The sequence below is a fragment of the Haematobia irritans genome, chromosome 2 (assembly GCF_050003625.1).
Source record: "Haematobia irritans isolate KBUSLIRL chromosome 2, ASM5000362v1, whole genome shotgun sequence".
NCBI lineage: Eukaryota > Metazoa > Arthropoda > Insecta > Diptera > Muscidae > Haematobia > Haematobia irritans.
In genome coordinates this window covers 211,569,859-211,591,732 of record NC_134398.1, presented here as the reverse complement: position 1 = coordinate 211,591,732, position 21,874 = coordinate 211,569,859, and positions in this window count along the sequence as shown.

Genomic DNA, 21,874 nt, shown 5'->3' with positions numbered 1-21,874 from the left:
AAAGGTACTAAATCATTCGCGGTGGTTCTACGGTACTGACCGGGGTGAAAAAGTATTGAAAAAAGTACTTTAGTACAGCATTTTCCATCCCTGCAGTTACTACGTGCTCATCCGAACGTTCATTTTCAACAATGAAGAGATTAAAGATGTATCTTAGAAATTCGACTAGCGAGAGTAGACTCAATGGATTTGCATTAATGTCGGTTCATCGCCGAATAAATGTGCCGACTGAAGAAGTCATTGATTTATTTGCTGCCCAAAAAGCCCGTCGGCTCAATTTAATATTATAAAAATATTGTATAACATACCTATGCATAAATAAAAATTTCTACACATGAGATTATATGAATATTTTTTTTAAGTTGAACAACCCCCCCCCCCCCCCCCTTCGGAATTAAAATCCTGGCTACGGCCTTGGTTGGAAGAATTCTACCAATTTTCGTAGACCTTTTACTGTTTGGTCGATTAGTAGAATTCTTGATGTTTTCGTAGATTTTGCATAAGATTCCTTTCAAGCTACGAGGTACATGAATTTTTTAGAGAAATTAAATTTTGACCAAATTTTGTATAGAAATAAAATTTTGACAAAATTTTCTAGAGAAATTAAATTTTAACCAAAATTTCTTAGAGAAATTAAATTTTGACCAAATTTTCTATAGAAATAAAATTTTGACCAAATTTTCTAGAGAAATAGAATTTTGACAAAATTTTCTATAGAAATAAAAATTTGACCAAATTTCTTATAGAAATAAAATTTTGACCAAATTTCGTATAGAAATATAATTTTGACAAAATTTCCTATAGAAATAAATTTTGTCAAAATTTCTTATAGAAATAAAATTTTGAATAAAATTTTCTATAAAATAAAATTTTGACAAAATTTTCTAAAGGGTGATACGGTCAAAAATTTACGGTCAAGGGAAAACGCGTGTAAATCGGTGAAATCGTTTATTTAAAAAATCAAATTAAATTTCTTTTTCAAGTTCAATTAGTATAAAATTCAGGAAAAATATTCAGTTAGGCTTTCGCTTTTCCAAATCCGAATTGCCGGGCCTCACGCTTGACACCTGCCATCAGATTTTGTACAGCCACCTTGTCCACCTTCTTCGCCGCAGAAAGCCAGTTTGCCTTGAACTGCTGCTCGTCCTTAGCAGTTTTTTTGGTCTTCTTTAGGTTCCACTTGACAATAGCCCAGTATTTCTCAATTGGGCGGAGCTCTGGCGTGTTGGGAGGGTTCTTATCCTTGGGAACCACCTGCACGTTTTTGGCTGCGTACCACTCCATGGCCTTTTTACCGTAATGGCAAGATGCCAAATCCCGCCAAAACAGTACGGAACAACGGTGTTTCTACAGGAAAGCAGACGTTTATTCAAACACTCTTTCACGTAAATTTCTTGGTTGACATTCCCGGAAGCTATGAAAAGCTGCTTTTCAAGGTACAGATGGCTTGCCAAACCAGACATTTCTTTGCGAACTTTGAATAAAATTTTGGCAAAATTTTCTAGAGAAACTATTTTGACCAAAATTTCTTATAGAAATAAAATTTTGACCAAATTTTCTATAGAAATAAAATTTTGACAAAATTTTCTAGAGAAATAGAATGTTGACAAAAGTTTCGATAGAAATAAAAATTTAACCAAATTTCTTATAGAAATAAAATTTTGACCAAATTTCTTATAGAAATAAAATTTTGACCAAATTTGCTATAGAAATAAATTTTGTCAAAATTTTCTATGGAAATAAAATTTTGACCAAATAATTTTTTTTTTTCAAATTTTGACCAAATTTTCTATAGAAATAAAATTTTGACCAAATTTTCTATAGAAATAAAATTTTGACCAAATTTTTCTAGAGAAATAGAATTTTGACAAAATTTTCCAAAGAAATAGAATTTTGACAAAATTTTCTATAGAAATAAAAATTTGACCAAATTCCTTATAGAGATAAAATTTTGACCAAATTTCCTATAGAAATAAATTTTGTCAAAATTTGCTAAAGAAATAAAATTTTTACAAAGTTGTCTATAGAAATAAAATTTTTTACAAAGTTTTGATCTAAAACTTCCAAATAATTTTTGTTTTTATATTTGGTCGATTTTTGGTAAAAATTCCTTCAAACTTTGGTAGATTATTTTTGGCGCGAGTGGTAACCAATATTCCATGTGTCATTGCTGAAATACTTCCTCAAATGCTTGAAAAGATGAACGAGTCTTATTGAAAATAGCCATATGCCCGAAATTATATTTACAGTGAAACCTCTCAAACTTGAACACTCGGAAAACCGGACACCTCCTAAATGTGGACGGTTGTCTAGGGACGTTAGCTATATTAACACATTAAAATTTATCTCTCATAACTGGACACCTCCCAAATGTGGACAAAACTTAGGCAACCGTGGGTGTCAACCCTTCAGAGATTTTACTGTACATGTTAAATGACAAGAAATTATCTACACAATAATTTTTTTGAGCCATTTCACAATTCGGCAGGTGTTTTATTTAAATTTAAAGTCAGCAAGCTCTTAGAAAATCATTCTTTATATATTAACTTTGTCATTCCGTTTGTAACACATGGAAATATTAGTCTCAGGCCCCATAAAGAACCTCTTAAAATTGGACACTCTGAAAACCCGACACCTTCCATATATATCTTTCACCCGATTTATACTAAAATGACCACAGAAGCCAAAGTTATACTTCGATTTACGTGATATTTGGCACAGAGAATGAATTAGCATTCCAGCTATGCTTGCTGAATTTGGTTGAAATCGGTTCATATTTAGATATAGCTTCCATATATATCTTTCACCCGATTTACACTCATACAACTACAGAGATCAAAGTTTTACTCCGATTCACTTGAAACTTTGCGTAGGGAGTAAAATTAACATTGTAACAATGTATGCCAAATTTGATTGAAATCGGTTCAGATTTAGATATAGCTTCCATATATATGATTTTGTGATTGCGGCAATAACGGCCAAAATACCAACATTTTCCTTGTTATATCGCCACTGCTATGTCGAAAACTTGTAAAAAAAAGAGTACTTAAATTTTCCTATACTTCTAGTACATATATATCGACCGAAAAATCATAACTGAACTTTTGTGAAGTTATCTTAATATTGCTGCAGGGCTTTGCTGACTTAAATTTTTAGTCTATAGATTTTGTACAACCAAAAACCTTATCGATTTGGGAAAACCTTTATATATAGCACCCAACACATTTGACGGATTTGACTTAAGACTTTCCTTACTTGTTATCGTTATGTTTGGTAAAAGAGCCATTTAATGAGTATGCGGTGAAAATACAAACTATTGCAATAAAACCTTTCTTAGTTCAGACACAAACCATAATGTTTGTACTCGTAGACTAATGCCAGATGACGCTGGTGTAGCGATGAATTGTGGATTACAATTTTGTCCATGATTGAGAGAACCGGTATAAAATGTTGAAAAACAAATGCCATACAACACACCACAATGCCCCATATGCCGGATTTTACTCTGTTATATTGTAAAGGGTGGTTAAAATTTCGAGGACCGATGTTGGTTTTGAATAAAACACAAACTATTTAGGAAATTATTGTAATTTTATTTTATTATGATATATTGGTATTACTCAATTATGTATGGAACAAAATATCGGTCAAATGGGCGCCGCGACCTCGGTGGCACACCTTCACCCGATGGTCCAAATTTTCGATGACGCTGAGGCATAATGGAGGTTCTATGCCGTTAATGTGCCGAATTATCTCATCCTTTGGCTCTTGAATTGTTGAAATGAACCTGTAATATTTGTACTTGTACTGAAATATAATAAATAGTATATAGTAGGCATTGATTTATATACTGAAAATTATTTTACTATTAAATTCTTATTCTTTCTTACAACTTGAACATACCGCTTGTTTTATATTCTACCACTTCCACTTTTACATCAGGTTATGGGCCTTTTGTACTGATTGGTAGAATTGTTTCGCGATATATATTAAACCGTAAATCAAATAGTTTCAATAAAACCAGATGGCTTCAAGCATTAATTTTCCATTTGAAAGATTGCGTGGACGAGAAAATTTCGATGTGTGGCGAAGACATGCGAAGTCCTGCTTGGTAATAAAAAAATGTTGGAAAGTTGTACAAAACGGAGTCAAAGATGCCGGGGACAATGAAGCGAATGAACTTGCTTTGGCTGAGATAACACTCATGATAGAACCCAGCAATTTCGGTCACATTGCAACAGCAACAACAGCTAAAGAGGCTTAGGATTCGCTGGTACGTGCTTATGAAGACACAGGATTGACCAGGAAAGTTGAGTTACTGAAGCAATTGGTGCAACTTAAACTTTCTGATTTTTCGTCGATGGAAGAATATGTCAACGCGATGGTTCTTACTTCAATTAAGGTAAATAATGCAGGCCTAAATATTGACGAAGAGGTAACGGCGTCATTAATGTTGGCCGGTCTGCCTGAAGAATTTCAATCATTGGTAATGGCAGTGGAAAATTCAAAAGCAAAACTAACAGTCGATTCTGTGAAGAATTTGATATTACAAGTTGCAAAATTCGATAATGGTAAGAAAGATAGTGCTTTGGCTTCAAAAAAGAAGTTCAAAAACGGGAAATTTAGATGTCACTCGTGCAACGAAATTGGTCACTTTAGTAAAAATTGCCCAAAAAAGAATTGCAATAATTCGAAGAAACCCACGAAAAACAGTGGTGAAATTTTATACGCTGCTCTTATGTCGAGTACAGAAAAGTCAAATGAGTGGTACGTAGACTCGGGAGCGACGTCGCATATGACTAATAATCGGGATGTCCTTTATAACAAGACTCAAGTTTACAATAAAGAAATAATTGTAGCTAACAATGACAAAATGGGAGTTTCGTCCTTGGGAGATTGTCTCTGAAACTTGAAAAAAGCACACGGAATGCAGTGGTTAAAAATGTCGAATATGTTCCAAACCTTTGTGCAAATTTACTTTCGGTTTGCCAATTAACCCAGAATGGCAATAAGGTTGTATTCGAAAAGAAAACATGCAACATTTTTAACAAACAAGGAGATTTAATTGGAAAAGCTTGTTTGTCTAATGGGTTGTACCGTTTGAAATGTGACATGTTTTTCCTGAAGGACAATCTCTCATTGTAAAGGAAAATTCAAATTTATGGCATTGTCGGCTAGGTCACATATGCAATGACAATCTTCGGAAAGTGAAATTAGCTTGTTTTGGCTTAAATTGCGAAATAAATTTAAATGATCAATGCGAAATTTGCTTTGAAGCAAAGCAAACTCGAAAGCCATTTAAAGATGTTGGTGAAAGAGCTACAAAACTTCTTCAAGTAATACATTCTGATTTAATGGGTCCTTTTAAAGAAAAGTCTTTTTCGGGAAATTGTTATTTATTAACATTTGTTGACGACTTTTCACGAAAAGTGTTCGTCTATCCCATGAAGCGTAAATCAGAGGTTTTCGAAAAATTTTGTGAATTTAAAACTTTTGTCGAAAATCAATGTTCTTCAAAAATACAGATATTGCGTACGGATAATGGAACAGAATACGTCAACAACCGACTTTCTTCATTCCTAAGAGACCATGGAATAATCCATCAGAAAACCTGTCCATATACTCCAGAACAGAACGGAGTAGCAGAAAGGATGAATCGGACTGTGGTTGATAGAATGCGTTGCATGTTATTCGATAGTGGCCTAAGTGAAAAATTTTGGGCAGAATCAGCCGTAACTGCTGCCTATCTAATAAACCGTGTTCCATGCAGAGGAAATGAGAAAACTCCTGAGGAAATTTGGTCAAGCAAAAAACCTACGTTAAAGCATTTGAGAGTATTCGGCTGCAAAGCTATGGTTCATGTACCGAAGCAGAAACGAACTAAATTGTCAAAGAAGTCCATCCAGTGCATATTAGTTGGTTACAGTTTACAGTCGAAAGCTTACCGTCTATTTTACCCAGCCACTAAAGAAATTATTACAAGTAGAGATGTGGAATTTTTTGAGAATGAGTTTGTTGAAGCAACCCCTCGTAATAAACAGATTTGTTATTTTCCTGAATGGAGTAATAAGTTGAATTCGTGTAATGCCAATTCGGAGGGAAATACTGATGGAGAATTGCCAACGAACCGGGATTTAGACAGTGAGATTCTGGATGAACCGTCGAATACCGAGAACGATTTAGCAAGTAGTGACGAAGATTTTTATGACAGCATAATGGTAGAAAATGTAGTAGGACATGGTGAGGAAATTCCACCAAGACCAACTCCTGAATCTGTTAATGAAAATAGGCAACTACGACGTTCTGAGAGAATAGCTAACAGGCCTAAAACTTCGTACAACTTCAGTGCTTTAGAGTTTGTGTCAAATGATCCGCAAAATTTTAATGAAGCGATTTCTTCTTCCTATGGTAACGAATGGAAGAAAGCTATGAAACAAGAGTATGATTCTCTGATGAGTAACAAAACATGGATCCTTACTGATTTACCACCAAATAAGAAACCAATTCCTGCCAAATGGGTATATAAGACAAAAATTGGTACGAATGGTGAGGTGGTGCGTCGAAAAGCAAGACTGGTAGCAAAAGGTTACAGTCAAGAAAAAGGTATAGACTACAACGAAACTTTTGCACCAGTAGTTAGATACGAGTCCATAAGATATCTAATTTCTTTAGCAGCCAAACATAATCTGCATATACATCAAATGGACGCGGTTACAGCATTCTTAAATGGAAATCTCAAAGAAGAAATTTATATGCAACAACCCGAAGGAATGGATGATGGAACTGGCAGAGTTTGTAAACTCAAGAAATCTATATATGGGCTGAAACAATCTAGTCGAGTTTGGAACGAAACATTGAACTGCGTATTGTTGAAGATGGGTCTTACCCGATGTGATACTGACCAGTGTATTTACTATAGAACTCAGAATGGGGAAATTACATATGTTTCGATTTACGTAGATGATGTGTTAATCTTATCAAATGAACTTAATAATATTAATCGCATTAAGTTATCACTAATGAAGAATTTTGAAATGAAAGATATGGGTGAAGCTTCTTCAATTTTGGGAATTCGAATAACTCGATCAAAAAATTCAATAAAGATTGATCAATCCCAATATATTCAGAATGTTCTCAACCGATTTCAAATGCTCGATTGTAATCCAACGAAGACTCCAGTTGATTGTAATCAAAAAATTTCAAAAGATTTTTGTCCCAAAACAGGCGAGGACGAAGAGCAAATGTCAACAGTACCATACATGGAAGCAATTGGTTGTTTGCTTTTTGCTGCAAATGTTACTCGACCTGATATTTGCTACATTGTTAACGTTTTAAGTAGATATTGTGACAATCCAGGGAAGGGTCACTGGGAAGCGTGTAAACGAGTGATGCGTTATCTAAAAGGAACCATGGACAAGGGAATTGTGTACAAAAATAGTGGACAAGAACTATCCGGTTATTGCGATGCGGATTGGGCCAGTGAAGTTGATGAAAGACGTTCAACTACTGGGTACATTTTTATACACCAAGCTGGCGCAATTTCATGGGCAACTAAAAGGCAAAAAACTGTCGCTTTGTCCTCAACCGAGGCCGAATTTATGTCCATGGTGGCCGCAATTCAAGAAGCTATTTGGTTAAAACACTTAGAAAAAGAGCTTGAAGTCAATCCCCCAAAGACCTTAATTTTGAACTGCGATAACAAAAGTGCTATACATGTTGCTTATAATAATGCATACTCGTCCAGAACCAAACACATTGACATAAAAGTCAAATTTATTCGTGAACATTTAAATGATGATACTATAAAATTGCAATATATATCCACTAATGAAATGGTTGCTGACATGCTTACAAAAGGCGTTATTTATGACAAGTTAATCAAGTTTACGAAGGAGTTTGGCTTACAGTAATTTCATTCACTGTTTTATTCTCAATATATATATAATAACAAAAAGCAATGATATTACATGTTCAGGGGCGGTGTTGAAATGAACCTGTAATATTTGTACTTGTACTGAAATATAATAAATAGTATATAGTAGGCATTGATTTATATACTGAAAATTATTTTACTATTAAATTCTTATTCTTTCTTACAACTTGAACATACCGCTTGTTTTATATTCTACCACTTCCACTTTTACATCATGAATGGTTGCTGGCTTATCGACGTACCCCTTTTCTTTCAAATAACCCCAAAGAAAAAAGTCCAACGGTGTCAAATCACATGATCTTGGCGGCCAATTGACATCGCCATTACGTGAGATAACACGACCATTGAATTTGTTGCGCAAAAGATCCATTGTTTCGTTAGCTGTGTGGCAAGTGGCACCGTCCTGCTGAAACCACATATCGTCCACATCCATATCTTCAAATTCGGGCCATAAAAAGTTCGTTATCATCTCACGATAGCGAACACTATTCACAGTAACTGCCTGACCGGTCTCATTTTGGAAAAAATACGGCCCGTTGATGCCGCCAGCCAGGTTTTTCGACAATCACTCTTGGATTCTCATTCGCCCAAATGTTGCAATTCTGTTTATTGACGAATCCACTGAGGTGAAAATGTGCCTCATCACTGAAGATGATTTTCTTCGACAACTGATCATCCACTGTTGCCATTTCTTGGAACCATTTAACACGTTGTTGGATTGCGTATCTCTCCAGGTTCAAATTGAGTAAGTCTGAAAAAGAGAAATGTCAAATAAAATTCGAAACAAGTATATACGGCCGTAAGTTCGGCCAGGCCGAATCTTATGTACCCTCCACCATGGATTGCGTAGGAACTTCTACTAAAGGCTGTCATCCACAATCGAATTACTTGGGTTGCGATAACACTTGCCGATGACAAGGTATCGTAAAACTTTTGAACACTGTCTTCTAAATTATAAGTTAGTCCATAAGGGGTATATATTAAACAAAAAAAAAAGGCCGATTAAATACGTATATAATTCAGTTTGACAAAATTTTCTATAGAAATAAAAACTTGACAAAATTTTCTATAGAAATAAAATGTTGACAAAATTTTCTATGGAAGTAAAATGTTGACAAAATTGTCTATAGAAATAAAATGTTGACAAAATTTTCTACAGAAATAATTTTTTTACAAAATTTTCTATAGAAATAAAATTTTGACAAAATTTTCTATGGAAATAAAATGTTAACAAAAATTGCTATAGAAATAAACTTTTTACAAAACTTTCTATAGAAATAAAATTTTGACAAAACTTTCTATAGTAATAAAATTTGACAATTTTTACAAGGGTGTTAGAGGCCATATACTAACGAAATGTACCAAATTTCAACCGCATCGGATGACTTTTGCTCCTCCAAGAGGCTCCGGAGGTCAAATCTGGGGATCGGTTTATATGGAAGCTATATATAATTATGGACCGATATGGACCAATTTTTGCATGGTTGTTAGAGACCATACACTAACACCACGTACTAAATTTCAATTGGATCGGATGAATTTTGCTCATCCAAGAGGCTCCAGAGTTCAAATCTGGGGATCGGTTTATATGAGAGCTATATATAATTATGGACCGATATGGACCAATTTTTGCATGCTTGTTAGAGACCGTATACTAACATCAGGTACCCAATTTCAAACGGATCGGATGAATTTTGCCCCTCCAAGAGGCTCCGGAGGTCAAATCTGGGGATCGGTTTATATGGGAGCTATATATAATTATGGACCGATATGGACCAGTTTTGCATGGTTGTTAGAGACCATATACTAACACCACGTACCAAATTTCAATCGGGTAGGATGAAGTTTGCTCCTCCAAGAGGCTCCGGAGGTCAAATCTGGGGATCGGTTTATATGGGAGCTATATATATTTATGGACCGATATGGACCAATTTTTGCATGGTTGTTAGAGACCGTATACTAACATCAGGTACCAAATTTCAACCGGATCGGATGAATTTTGCCCATCCAAGAGGCTCCGGAGGTCAAATCTGGGGATCGGTTTATATGGGGGCTATATATAATTATGGACCGATATGGACCAATTTTTGCATGGTTGTTAGAGACCGTATACTTAGACCACGTATCAAATTTCAACCGGATCGGATGAATTTTGCTGCTCCGGAAGGCTCCGCAAGCCAAATTTGGGGATCGGTTTATATGGGGGCTATACGTAAACGTGGGCCGATATGGCCCATTTTCAATACCGTCCGACCTACATCAATAACAACTACTTGTGCCAAGTTTCAAGTCGATAGCTAGTTTCGTTCGGAAGTTAGCGTGATTTCCACAGACGGACGGACAGACGGACATGCTTAGATCGACTCAGAATTTAACCACGACCCAGAATATATATACTTTATGGGGTCTTAGAGCAATATTTCGATGTGTTACAAACGGAATGACAAAGTTAATATACCCCCATCCTATGGTGGAGGGTATAAAAAACTTGGCGTTTAGGTGTGGTTCACATTCAACATCGGCCCTTACAATTTAACCAACCTTTTTTTCACTTAGATTCAGCGTTGCCATTTTGGTCCGCTCGGACCAAAATTTGTCCTAAAGATTTGTAATTTTTAAATTTTGGTCCGATGGTCCGACCAAACGGAATTTAGCCCATTTTGGTCCATTTTCATAGATTTGGTCAAATGTATCTATTTTTTCTAGTATTTAAATTTTTATTACATATTCAATATGAGATTAGATACCATTTCAATTACCGCATAAGGGTTCAAGAAAATAGAATGAATATTTCGCGCCTTGGTCTTGGGTTAGATTCTACAACTTTCTGGACAATTTTAACCCCTATACTCGAATGTGTGCCAGAAGTGGAATGGTAGGATTGAACTATATGGACCAATATCAACTACACTTGACGCGTATAATTATGGGTGCAAAGCATCACTACAGCAAATTGAATGAAAATTCCGAAATCTATTGTATTCCCTCAAGAAGTAAAATCGGGAGATTGGTCTTCGTGGGACTATTCCAATAAAAAAATTGAAAAGTCGACGTTTTGATTCTGATGTCAATCATATCATTTATTTCTGGTTTACTTCATTTTGTAATGAAAGCACTAGGTTCAACAAAAATTACTTTTTAAGGCTTTTTTTTCGAAATTGGAAATTTGGTCCGATTTTGAAAAAAATTGGTCCACAATAAAATTCGGTTGCGGCAACGCTGCTTAGATTGGTTTTTAATATAAAGGTGAGTATAAGCCTAATACCAAGATCATGTTTTCGCACGAAAAACTGTTATACTCTCTATATAAGAGAGAAGTTCACCACTGTGGTATCACAATGGACTGAATAATCTAAATGAGCCTGATACATCGGGCTGCCACATAACTTAACCTAACCTAACCTAACCTAACATAACCTACTCTATATATTCCAAAAACGTTAGCGTGGAACAAGTGCAAAATTTTTGTTTTGAGCATTTTCAAACACATTTGTATGCAAAACATATACAGTAGAATGCATTTATAGCGACCTCGGTTATAACGACCATCCGTTTATAACGACGGATTTTCAAAGCTAGTTTGGTTCTTAATAGTTTGTACATGCGCAAGCGTTCGCTTAGAACGACTCCGGTTTTAGCGACCATCTGCTTTTAACGACCAATTTGAACGTCTGCTTTGGAATGGACATTCGGTTATAACGACGATGTAAGTTCTGTGTACTAATTTTTATTTTTTCATTCCATTTTTTGTCGTCAGCCAATACTAAATAAAGAAACATATACTGCGGGGAATCACAGAATTTGTTTTTGACTATCCCAAACAGAGGTGTAAATGACAAAGAAAAAAATATTCAAACCAGTTTTGGATGAGTTAGAGTTCAAACCAGGACTGGGATGAGTTCGTAAATGTCGATGACAACGTCGTGATATCAGAAGAGCCTTCATTGAGAGCAATAGTGGAGAACACAAAAGAAAATGATGAAACTCACAGCGATAATGAACAAGATGACAAAGATGAGCCAATCAAAATTCCAACTAGGACAGAAACCTTGAGTGCGGTGCACACATTAAAACAGTATTTACGATTTGGGGGTTCTGATATATCAGAGAGTGTATATAGTTCCGTTAAAATTATTGAAAGTAAATTATTAAAAGAAATTCTTGTAAATAGAAAACAAACCACATTTCTAAACTATTTGCAATCTCAATAAATATGAATATACATGATAAAAAAAAAATTAAAAATATTGTGTACACTTATTTGGATACAACGACGTTCGGTTATAATGACCATTATTTCGGTCCCTTGGCGGTCGCTATAACCGAATTCTACTGTATATACAACCTGGATTAATGTTTCGCACGAAAAAATAGGCAGGCATATTATTTCGCATAAATAATTTAATATCCTTGGGTTTGATACCCCATTAACGGGGATAGATGAAGATATTAGTTTTTCGCAGAAAGGAATTTAGTCATTGCCCTATCTAGGCAATTTTAACCAGGGGGGGCTATAGGCCCCCTATCTATACTACAGTAACAATATATAATGGAAAATCATATATAGGTTTTCACATTCAAGGGGGGCTAATTTTTTTCTGGAGGGGTCTAAGCCCTCCCCCCAGAGGCCTTACTACGCTTATGAATTTAGTACTAAGCATTAGCCGCTAAATTCCCAATTTTTGCACGATTACTTTTCTTTAATAACCCATTTCAAAAAATATAAAAAATTTATGAAAAGTGACTTTGGGTTATTCGCCATCAAGTTATAATAAAATTTGTATCAAAGAGATATAATTTTATACTTTTTTTTAATGATTTATTTTTGGTTTTAGCGGCTAAACTCGAACTTAGTACCAAAAAACCATTATGATTGCATGAAATTTATAGGCCTTAATTGCCATAATAAGCAATTGTGTCATTTTAAAAGTAATATCTTTATACTTGGCATGACTCTCATTACCACCGTGGTGCAATGGTTAGCATGCCCGCCTTGCATACACAAGGTCGTGGGTTCGATTCCTGCTACGACCGAAAACCAAAAAGTTTTTCAGCGGTGGATTATCCCACCTCAGTAATGCTGGTGACATTTCTGTGGGTTTCAAAGCTTCTCTAAGTGGTTTCACTGGAATGTGGAACGCCGTTCGGACTCGGCTATAAAAAGGAGGTCCCTTGTCATTGAGCTTAACATGGAATCGGGCAGCACTCAGTGATAAGAGAGAAGTTCACTACTGTGGTATCACAATGGACTGAATAGTCTAAGTGAGCCTGATACATCGGGCTGCCACATAACCTAACCTAACCTATGACTCTCTTTGATCGAATTGGTTACCAGCAAAAATTATCAACACGGAAAGGAATAGATTTGCTCTTGGAAAAGGAATTTTCATTCGATCCTGTCGAAACTCAATAAGTAATGGCAATATATGCATCCTAGCAAACATTAAAAAATCGGTCACATCGGCCATGCCGAATCTTGTGTACCCTCCATCACGGATTGCGTAGAAACTTCTACTGATGACTCATCCACAATCGAATTACTTGGGTTGCGGTAGCACTTGCCGAGGACAAGGTATCTTAAAATTTCTTAACACCATCTTCTACATTGTAAGTTAGTCCATACGGGGGTCAATTAAATACGTATATAATTGAGTTTGACAAAATTTTTTCTAGAAATAAAATATTGACAAAATTTTCTGTAGAAATAACATTTTGACAAAATTTTCTATAGAAATAAAATTTTGAAAAAATTTTCTATAGAAATAAAATTTTGACAAAATTTTCTATAGAAATAAAATTTTGACAAAATTTTCTATAGCAACAAAATTTTTACAAAATTTTCTATAGCAACAAAATTTTGACAAAATTTTCTATAGAAATACAATTTTGACAAAATTTTCTATAGAAATACAATTTTGACAAAATTTTCTATAGAAATAAAATTTTGACGAAATTTTCTATACAAATACAATTTTGACAAAATTTTCTATAGCAACAATATTTTGACAAATTTTTCTATAGAAAAAAAATTTTGACAAAATTTTCTAAAGAAATAAAATTTTGACAAAATTTTCTATAGAAATAAAATTTGGACAAAATTTTCTATAGAAATAAAATTTTGACAAAATTTTCTATAGAAATAAAATTTTGGTTTTATGTTTGCCTCGAGTGGCAACCATGATTATGAACCGATATGGACCAATTTTTGTGTGATTGGATCAATTTTGGCATGGTTGTTAGCGGCCATGTACTAGCTCAAAATACCATCGGATGAATTTTGCTCCTCCAAGAGTAGTAGGTCAAATCTGGGGATCGGTTTATATGAGGGCTATATATAATTATGGGCCGATATGGACCAATTTTTGCACGGTTGTTAGATACCATATACTAACACCATGTACAAAATTTCAACCGGATCGAATTAAATGTGCTACTCCAAGAGGCTCCGGAAGTCAAATCTGGGGATCGCTATGGACCAATTTTTGCATGGGTGTTAGAGACCATATAAATACTAACACCACGTACCAAATTTCAACCGGATCGGATGGAATTTACTTCTCTAAGAAACTCCGCAAGCCAAATCTTGGGGGTCGGTTTATATAGGGGCTATACGTAAAAGTGGTCCGATATGACCCATTTGCAATACTATCCGACCTACACCAATAGCAACTACTTATGCCAAGTTTCAAGCCGATAGTTTGTTTAGTTCGGAAATTAGCGTGGTTTCAACAGACGGACGGACATGCTTAGATCGACTCAGAATTTCACCACGTCCCAGAAGATATATGCTCTATGGGGTCTTAGAACAATATTTCGATGAGTTAAAAACGGAATGACAAAGTTAATATACCCCCTCATCCTATGGGGAGGGTATACAAATTGTATGTAAATTAAAGTAGTAGCTTAGCGGACCTTCAAAATCTTTTTGTCGGGTATAAATAGACCCTATATAAAGCGAGGATAATTTCAAATTGATTTTATAACGGATAATTGTCCTCCGCCGAATAGACAAATATATATCGGCTTAGCCATCAAGCCGCCGGAGGCAAAAAATTAGTGTCAGCCGGCTTGGACAAAATTAAGTCGGCTTCATTCTCTGCTCAGTGCTCTTTGTAGTGCATCAGTTTGCATGGCTCCCGGTGTGAATGCAGATAACATAACATCCACATAGACTTGGTTTCCTTCATAGCAAAGTCATAAACCAATAATAACGCCGGCAGATGTCATTTTATACAGGGCCTTTCAAACATTGTTAACATCGCAACAAACTGACTATGGCTCTATAACTGTGGTTAGACTTTGAACCATATTACATACACCACATAGTGTTAGTAAATACATTTTACAGACTGCCGTTAACAGTCTGTTAATCTCATTCAACATCCACTTAATAGAGAATGGCAATAAAACTATGGTGCGTAACATCCCATTTCCTGTATAATGGGGAATATGGGAAGTATTTTTTTCTGTTCAATAAAAATTCCTACAGCTGCTGTATTGTTTTATTAATTGCTTATGGCTTTGATATACATATTAGTCATAATTTTTCCAAAAACCTAATGACATCATTAAAATTGGAATTTGTTATATTGAGTAATAAACTGGTGAGAACTATTTTTACATGATTTTGAGAATGACTCCATGTCATTACACATCGATCACAACTAATATCGAATATATTCAATATTAATGCCATAATGGGGGCTTATAATTATAAAGATAATTGTGTAAGGCATGTGGGAAATGCCGCCATGGATTAAAATTACATAATTAAATTAATATACAAAAATTCTTCCTATGATTTAATTTATTGAGATTTTTTTGTTAAGAATGCCACAAACATTTGAGGCCACAAATAATTATAACGCCACAACATTCGTGCCTAAGTAAATAAGTGGTTAAATAGATATATAAATAAAATAAAGGTTTTAAAGCAATAGTTTAAAATTTCTAATCAATGTATGATAATTTTTAATGATTGGTTTACTTCAAATTACCAATAAAATGGGGCTATGGGGAATTTTTGTACATCACTAAAAATATATTGATTTACTATGATCTTAAATTTTAGGACACGCACATCACAATGCGCATTTCACAATATTAAGGACAAATTTCCCTAAAATTAAGAAAAAAATTCATTTCAAATAGGCTTTGAATTGGTTAAATAAATGGAAATAAATAAAACAAAAAAGATCATAATTTTTTGGTTAACTATTTTTTTTATTAAATTCAGGACACGAATTTTTAAAATTTGCAACCCTCCATATGTCTTTGAAGTATGGCAAATTTTTTTCGAAATAAAGAAAAACAATTTTGATTTATGGAAATAATCCCTAAATCCCTAACGGAGGATTGAGTTTTACTAAAGACTCTCACCCACAATCGAATTACTCTTGACGATGGCGAGGTATCTTGAAACAAGGAGCTCGATATTGCCCATCAGAATCAGTACGACAGAAAATACTCTAAGACATGTTTCCCCTTGCTTGACTTGTTGCCCAAGATATTACAAAATTCTCTCTGGAAATTCTGCATCTTAATCGATTCAGGTTGCTATCAACCAAAAATGGCTTAAAGATGAGGTTCCTCGCTTCATTTTTACAGCAAAATGTCCAACAAATTCTCCGAATTTTAAGCTGTTGGACTTTTGGTCCTGGAGCATTTTGGATGTATGCCAGAGATTGTCTCAATGTTACAACAGGTCAATATGATGATCTTCCAATATCTGTTGGCGCACAGTATCAATGGTTCCCGGAACAACAAATGATTTTGAACGAACCTCACTAAAATTTTCTTGGAGTGAACTACGATCTCGGTTGAATTGACCAAACAATCGATAAACACTGATCCTTGACAGAGCTTCATCACCAAAAATTAAAATAAATTCATCGACGGACTGTTGTTGAGTTAATCCACGTAGAAAGTTATAAAACATAATTGCACGCAACTGGAAAATTTTTTTTGGTATGATAATTTTTTTATATATAGGGCAATATAACACAAATAGCGTTCGTTTGTCAAACATGGTTGCAACACGTACCAAAATTTGAAGAAAAATTTACCCACGACATTAAAAAATCTTTTTTTTTACGTTTTTGATCAAATCTTTGTACACAATGTTTTTTCTTGGAATGAGTGAATGATGATTTTTAGAGATATTGAGTTATAAAAAAATTCTCAAAATTTTATTTTATAGAAAATTTTCTCATAATTTTATTTCTGTAGAAAAATTTCTCAACATTTTATTTCTATAGAAATTTTTGTCAAAATTTTATTTCTATATAAACTAAAAAAAATTTATTTCTATTGAAATTTTTGTCCAAATTTTAGTTCTGTAGAAAATTTTGTCAAAATTTTACTTCTATAGAAAATTTTGGCAAAATTTTATTTCTATAGAAAATTATGTCAATATTTTATTACTATAGAAAATGTTCTCAAAATTATAGTTCTATAAAAGTTTTGTAAAAATGTTAAAAAAAAATTATTTCTATAGAAAATTTTTTCAAAATTTTATTTCTTTAGAAAATATTGTCAAAATGTTATTTCAATAGAAAATTTTTTTTCTATAGAAAATTTTGTAAAAATTTTACTTCTATATAATTAAAAAAAAAAAAATATTTCTATAGACAAAATTTATTTCTGTAGAAAATTTTGTCAAAATTTTATTTCTATAGAAAATTTTGGCAAAATTTTATTTCTATAGAAAATTTTGGCAAAATTTTATTTCTATAGAAAATTTTGGCAAAATTTTATTTCTATAGAAAATTTTCTCAAAATTTTATTAAAAAAAAAATTGTCTAAATTTTATTTCTCTAGAAAATTTTGTCAAAATTTTATTTCTATAGTCAAAAATTGTATTTCTGTCACAAATTTTCCAAAAATTTTACTTCTATAGTAAATTTTTTTCATATAGAACCATTTTTTAAAATGTTATTCCTCTGGAAAAATTTTCTCAAAATTTTATTTCTAATGCAAATTTTCTCAAAAATTTAGTTCTATGGAAAAATTTGTCAAAATTTTATTTCTAAAAAAAATTTTATCAACATTTTATTTCCATAGAAAATTTTCTCAAAATTTTATTTCTATAGAAAATTTTGGCAAAATTTTATTTCTATAGAAAATTATGTCAATATTTTATTACTATAGAAAATTTTCTGAAAATTTGATTTCTACAGAAAATGTTGTCAATATTTGATTTCTATAGAAGATTTTCTCAAAATTTTACTTCTATAGAAAAATTTGTCAAAATTTTATTTCTATAGAAAATTTTCTCAAAATTTTATTTCAAACAAAAATTTTGTCAAAATTTTATTTTTGTAGAAAATTTTGTCAAAATTTTATTTCTATAGTCAAAAATTTTATTTCTGGCGCAAATTTATCAAAATTTTATTTCTATAGAAAATTTTCTCAAAATTTTATTCGTATAGAACAATTTTGTAAAATGTTACTCCTCTGGAAAAATGTTCTCAAAAATTTATTTCCAATGCAAATTTTCTCCAAATTTTAGTTCTATGGAAAAATTTGTAAAAATTGTATTTCTAAATAAAATTTTGTCAACATTTTATTTCCATAGAAAATTTCCGCAAAATTTTATTTCTATAGAAAATTATGTCAAAATGTTACTACTATAGAAAATGTTCTCAAAATTTTAGTTCTATAAAAATTTTTAAAAATTTTTTAAAAAAATTTTATTTCAGTAGAAAATTTAGTCAATATTTTATTTCTTTAGAAAATGTTGTCAAAATGTTATTTCAATAGAAAATTTTGTTTCTATAGAAAATTTTGTCAAAACTTTATTTCTATAGAAACTTTTGTCAAAATTTTAAGTTCTGTAGAAAATTTCGTCAAAAAATTTTCAAAAACAAAAAATTATTTCTATAGAAATTTTTGTCGAGATTTTATTTCTTTTTTGGCAAAAATTTAAAAAAGAGCTATAGAAAAATTTTTCAAAATTTTATGTCGATAGAAAATTTTGTCAAAATTTGATTTCTATATAAAACTTTGTCAAAATGTTATTTCTATAGAAAATTTTATTTCTATAGAAAATTTTGTCAAAATGTTATTTCTATAGAAAATTTTGTCAAAATTTTATTTCTATAAAAAATTTTGTGAAAATTTTATTTCTATAAAAAATTTTGTCAAAAATGTTTCGAAAAGAAAATTATTTCTATAGAAATGGTTGTCAAGATTTTATTTCTATTTTGGCAAAAATTTAAAAAAGTGTTATAGAAAAATTTGTCCAAATTTTATGTCTATAGAAAATTTTGTCAAAATTTTATTTCTATAGAAAATTTTGTCAAAATGTTATTTCTATAGAAAATTTTGTCAAAATTTTATTTCTGTAAAAAATTTTGTCAAAATTTTATTTCTGTAGAAAATTTCGTCAAAAATTAAAAAAAAAAAATATTTCTATATAAATTTTTGTCAAGATTTTATTGCTATAGAAAATTGTGGCAAAAATTTAAAAAAGTGCTAAAATTTGAAATTTTGACAAAATTTTCTATAGAAATAAAATTTTGACAAAATTTTCTATAGAAATAAAATTTTGACAAAATTTTCTATAGAAATAAAATTTTGACAAAATTTTCTATAGAAATAAAATTTTGACAAAATTTTTTATAGAAATAAAATGTTGACAAAATTTTCTATAGAAATAAAATTTTGACAAAATCTTCTACAGAAATCTAATTTTGAGAAAATATTCTATCGAAGTACAATTTTGAGAAAATTTTCTATCGAAGTACAATTTTGAGAAAATTTTCTATCGAAGTACAATTTTGAGAAAATTTTCTATAGAAATAAAATGTTGACAAAATTTTATATAGAAATAAAATCTTCTACAGAAATAAAATATTGACAACATTTTCTGTAGAAATCAAATTTTGAGAAAATTTCTATCGAAATAAAATTTTGACAAATTTTTCTATAGCGCTTTTTTAATTTTTTTCCAAAATAGAAATAAAATCTTGACAAAAATTTTATAGAATTTTTTGTTTTTTTTTTAATTTTTGACGAAATTTTCTACAGAACTTAAAATTTGACACAATTTTCTACAGAAATAAAATTTTGACAACATTTTCTATAGAAATAAAATTTTCGAAGTACTTACATCTTCTTAACACCGTTTTCTCAATTATAAGTTAGTCCATACGGGGTATATATTAAACAAAAAAGCCCGATTAAATACGTAAATAATTCAGTTTGACAAAATTTTCTATAGAAATAAAATCTTGACAAAATTTTTTATAGTAATAAAATGTTTACAAAATTTTGTATAGTAATACAATTTTGATAAAATTTTCTATAGAAATAAAATTTTGGTAGATAATTTTTGGCTATCGGCTTTATATAACTATAGACCGATATAGACCAATTGTGGCAGGGTTGTTAGAGACCATACACCAGCGGATCGGGTGAATTTTGCTCTTCCAAGGGGCTCCGGAGGTCAAATATGGAAATCGGTTTATATGAGGGCTACATATAATTATGGACCGATATGGACCAATTGCTGCATGTTTGTTAGAGACCATATACTAACACCACCTACCAAATTTCAACCGAATCGGATGAAATTTGCATCTCTTAGAGGCTCCGTAAGCCAAATTGGGGGATCGGTTTATATGGGGTCTATATATAATTATGGACCGATATGGACCAAGTTTTGCATAGTTGTTAGAGACTATATACTAACACCATGTACCAAACTTCAGCCGGATCGGATGAAATTTACATCTATTAGTGGCTCCGTAAGCCAAATCTGGGGATCGGTTTATATGGGGGCTATGTATAATTATGGACCGATGTGGACCAATTTTTGCATGGTTATTAGAGACCATATACCATGTACCAAGTTTCAGCCAGATCGGATGAAATTTGCTTTTCTTAGAGGCTCCGCAAGCTAAATCTGGGGATCGGTTTATATGGATCGTATGAAATTTGCTTCTGTTAGAGGCTCCGCAAGCCGAATCGGGGGATTGGTTTATATGGGAGCTATATGTAATTATGGACCGATATGGACCCATTTTTGCATGGGTGTTAGAGACCATATACCAACACCATGTACCAAATTTCAACCGGATCGGATGAATTGTGCTCCTCCAAGAGGCTTCAAATCTGAGCGTAGATTTATATGGGGGCTATAAGTAAAAGTGGTCCGATATGGCCCATTTCCAATACCATCCGACCTACGTCAATAACAACTATTTGTGGCGAGTTTCAAGTCGATAGCTTGTATCGTTGGGAAGTTAGCGTGATTTCAACAGACGGACGGACATGCTTAAATCGACTCAGAATTTACCACGACCCAGAATATATATACTTTATGGGGTCTTAGAGCAATATTTCGATGTGTTACAAACGGAATGACAAAGTTAATATACCCCCATCCTATGGTGGAGGGTATAAAAATTGTTCTATACGAATACAATTTTGACAAAATTTTCTACAGAAATAAAATTTTGACAAAATTTTCTATAGAAATAAAATTTTGCCAAAATGTTCTATAGAAATGAAATTTTGACTAAATTATCTACATAACTAAAATTTGGACAAAAATTTCTATAGAAATAAAATGTTGAGGAATTTTCCTACAGAAATAAAATTATGAGAAAATTTTCTATAAAAATTAAATTTTGAGAATTTTTTTATAACTCAATATCTTTAAAAATCATCATTCACTCATACCAAGAAAAGACTTTGCGTTCAAAGATTTGATCAAAAACATTAAAAAAAGATTTTTTAATGTTCTCAAAATTTGATTTCTACAGAAAAATTTGTCAAAATTTGATTTCTATAGAAAATTTTGTCAAAATTTTATTTCGATAGAAAATTTTCTCAAAATTAGATTTCTAAAGAAAATTTTGTACAAATTTGATTTCTGTTTAAAATGTTGTCAAAATTTTATTTCGATAGAAAATTTTCTCAAAATTTGATTTCTAT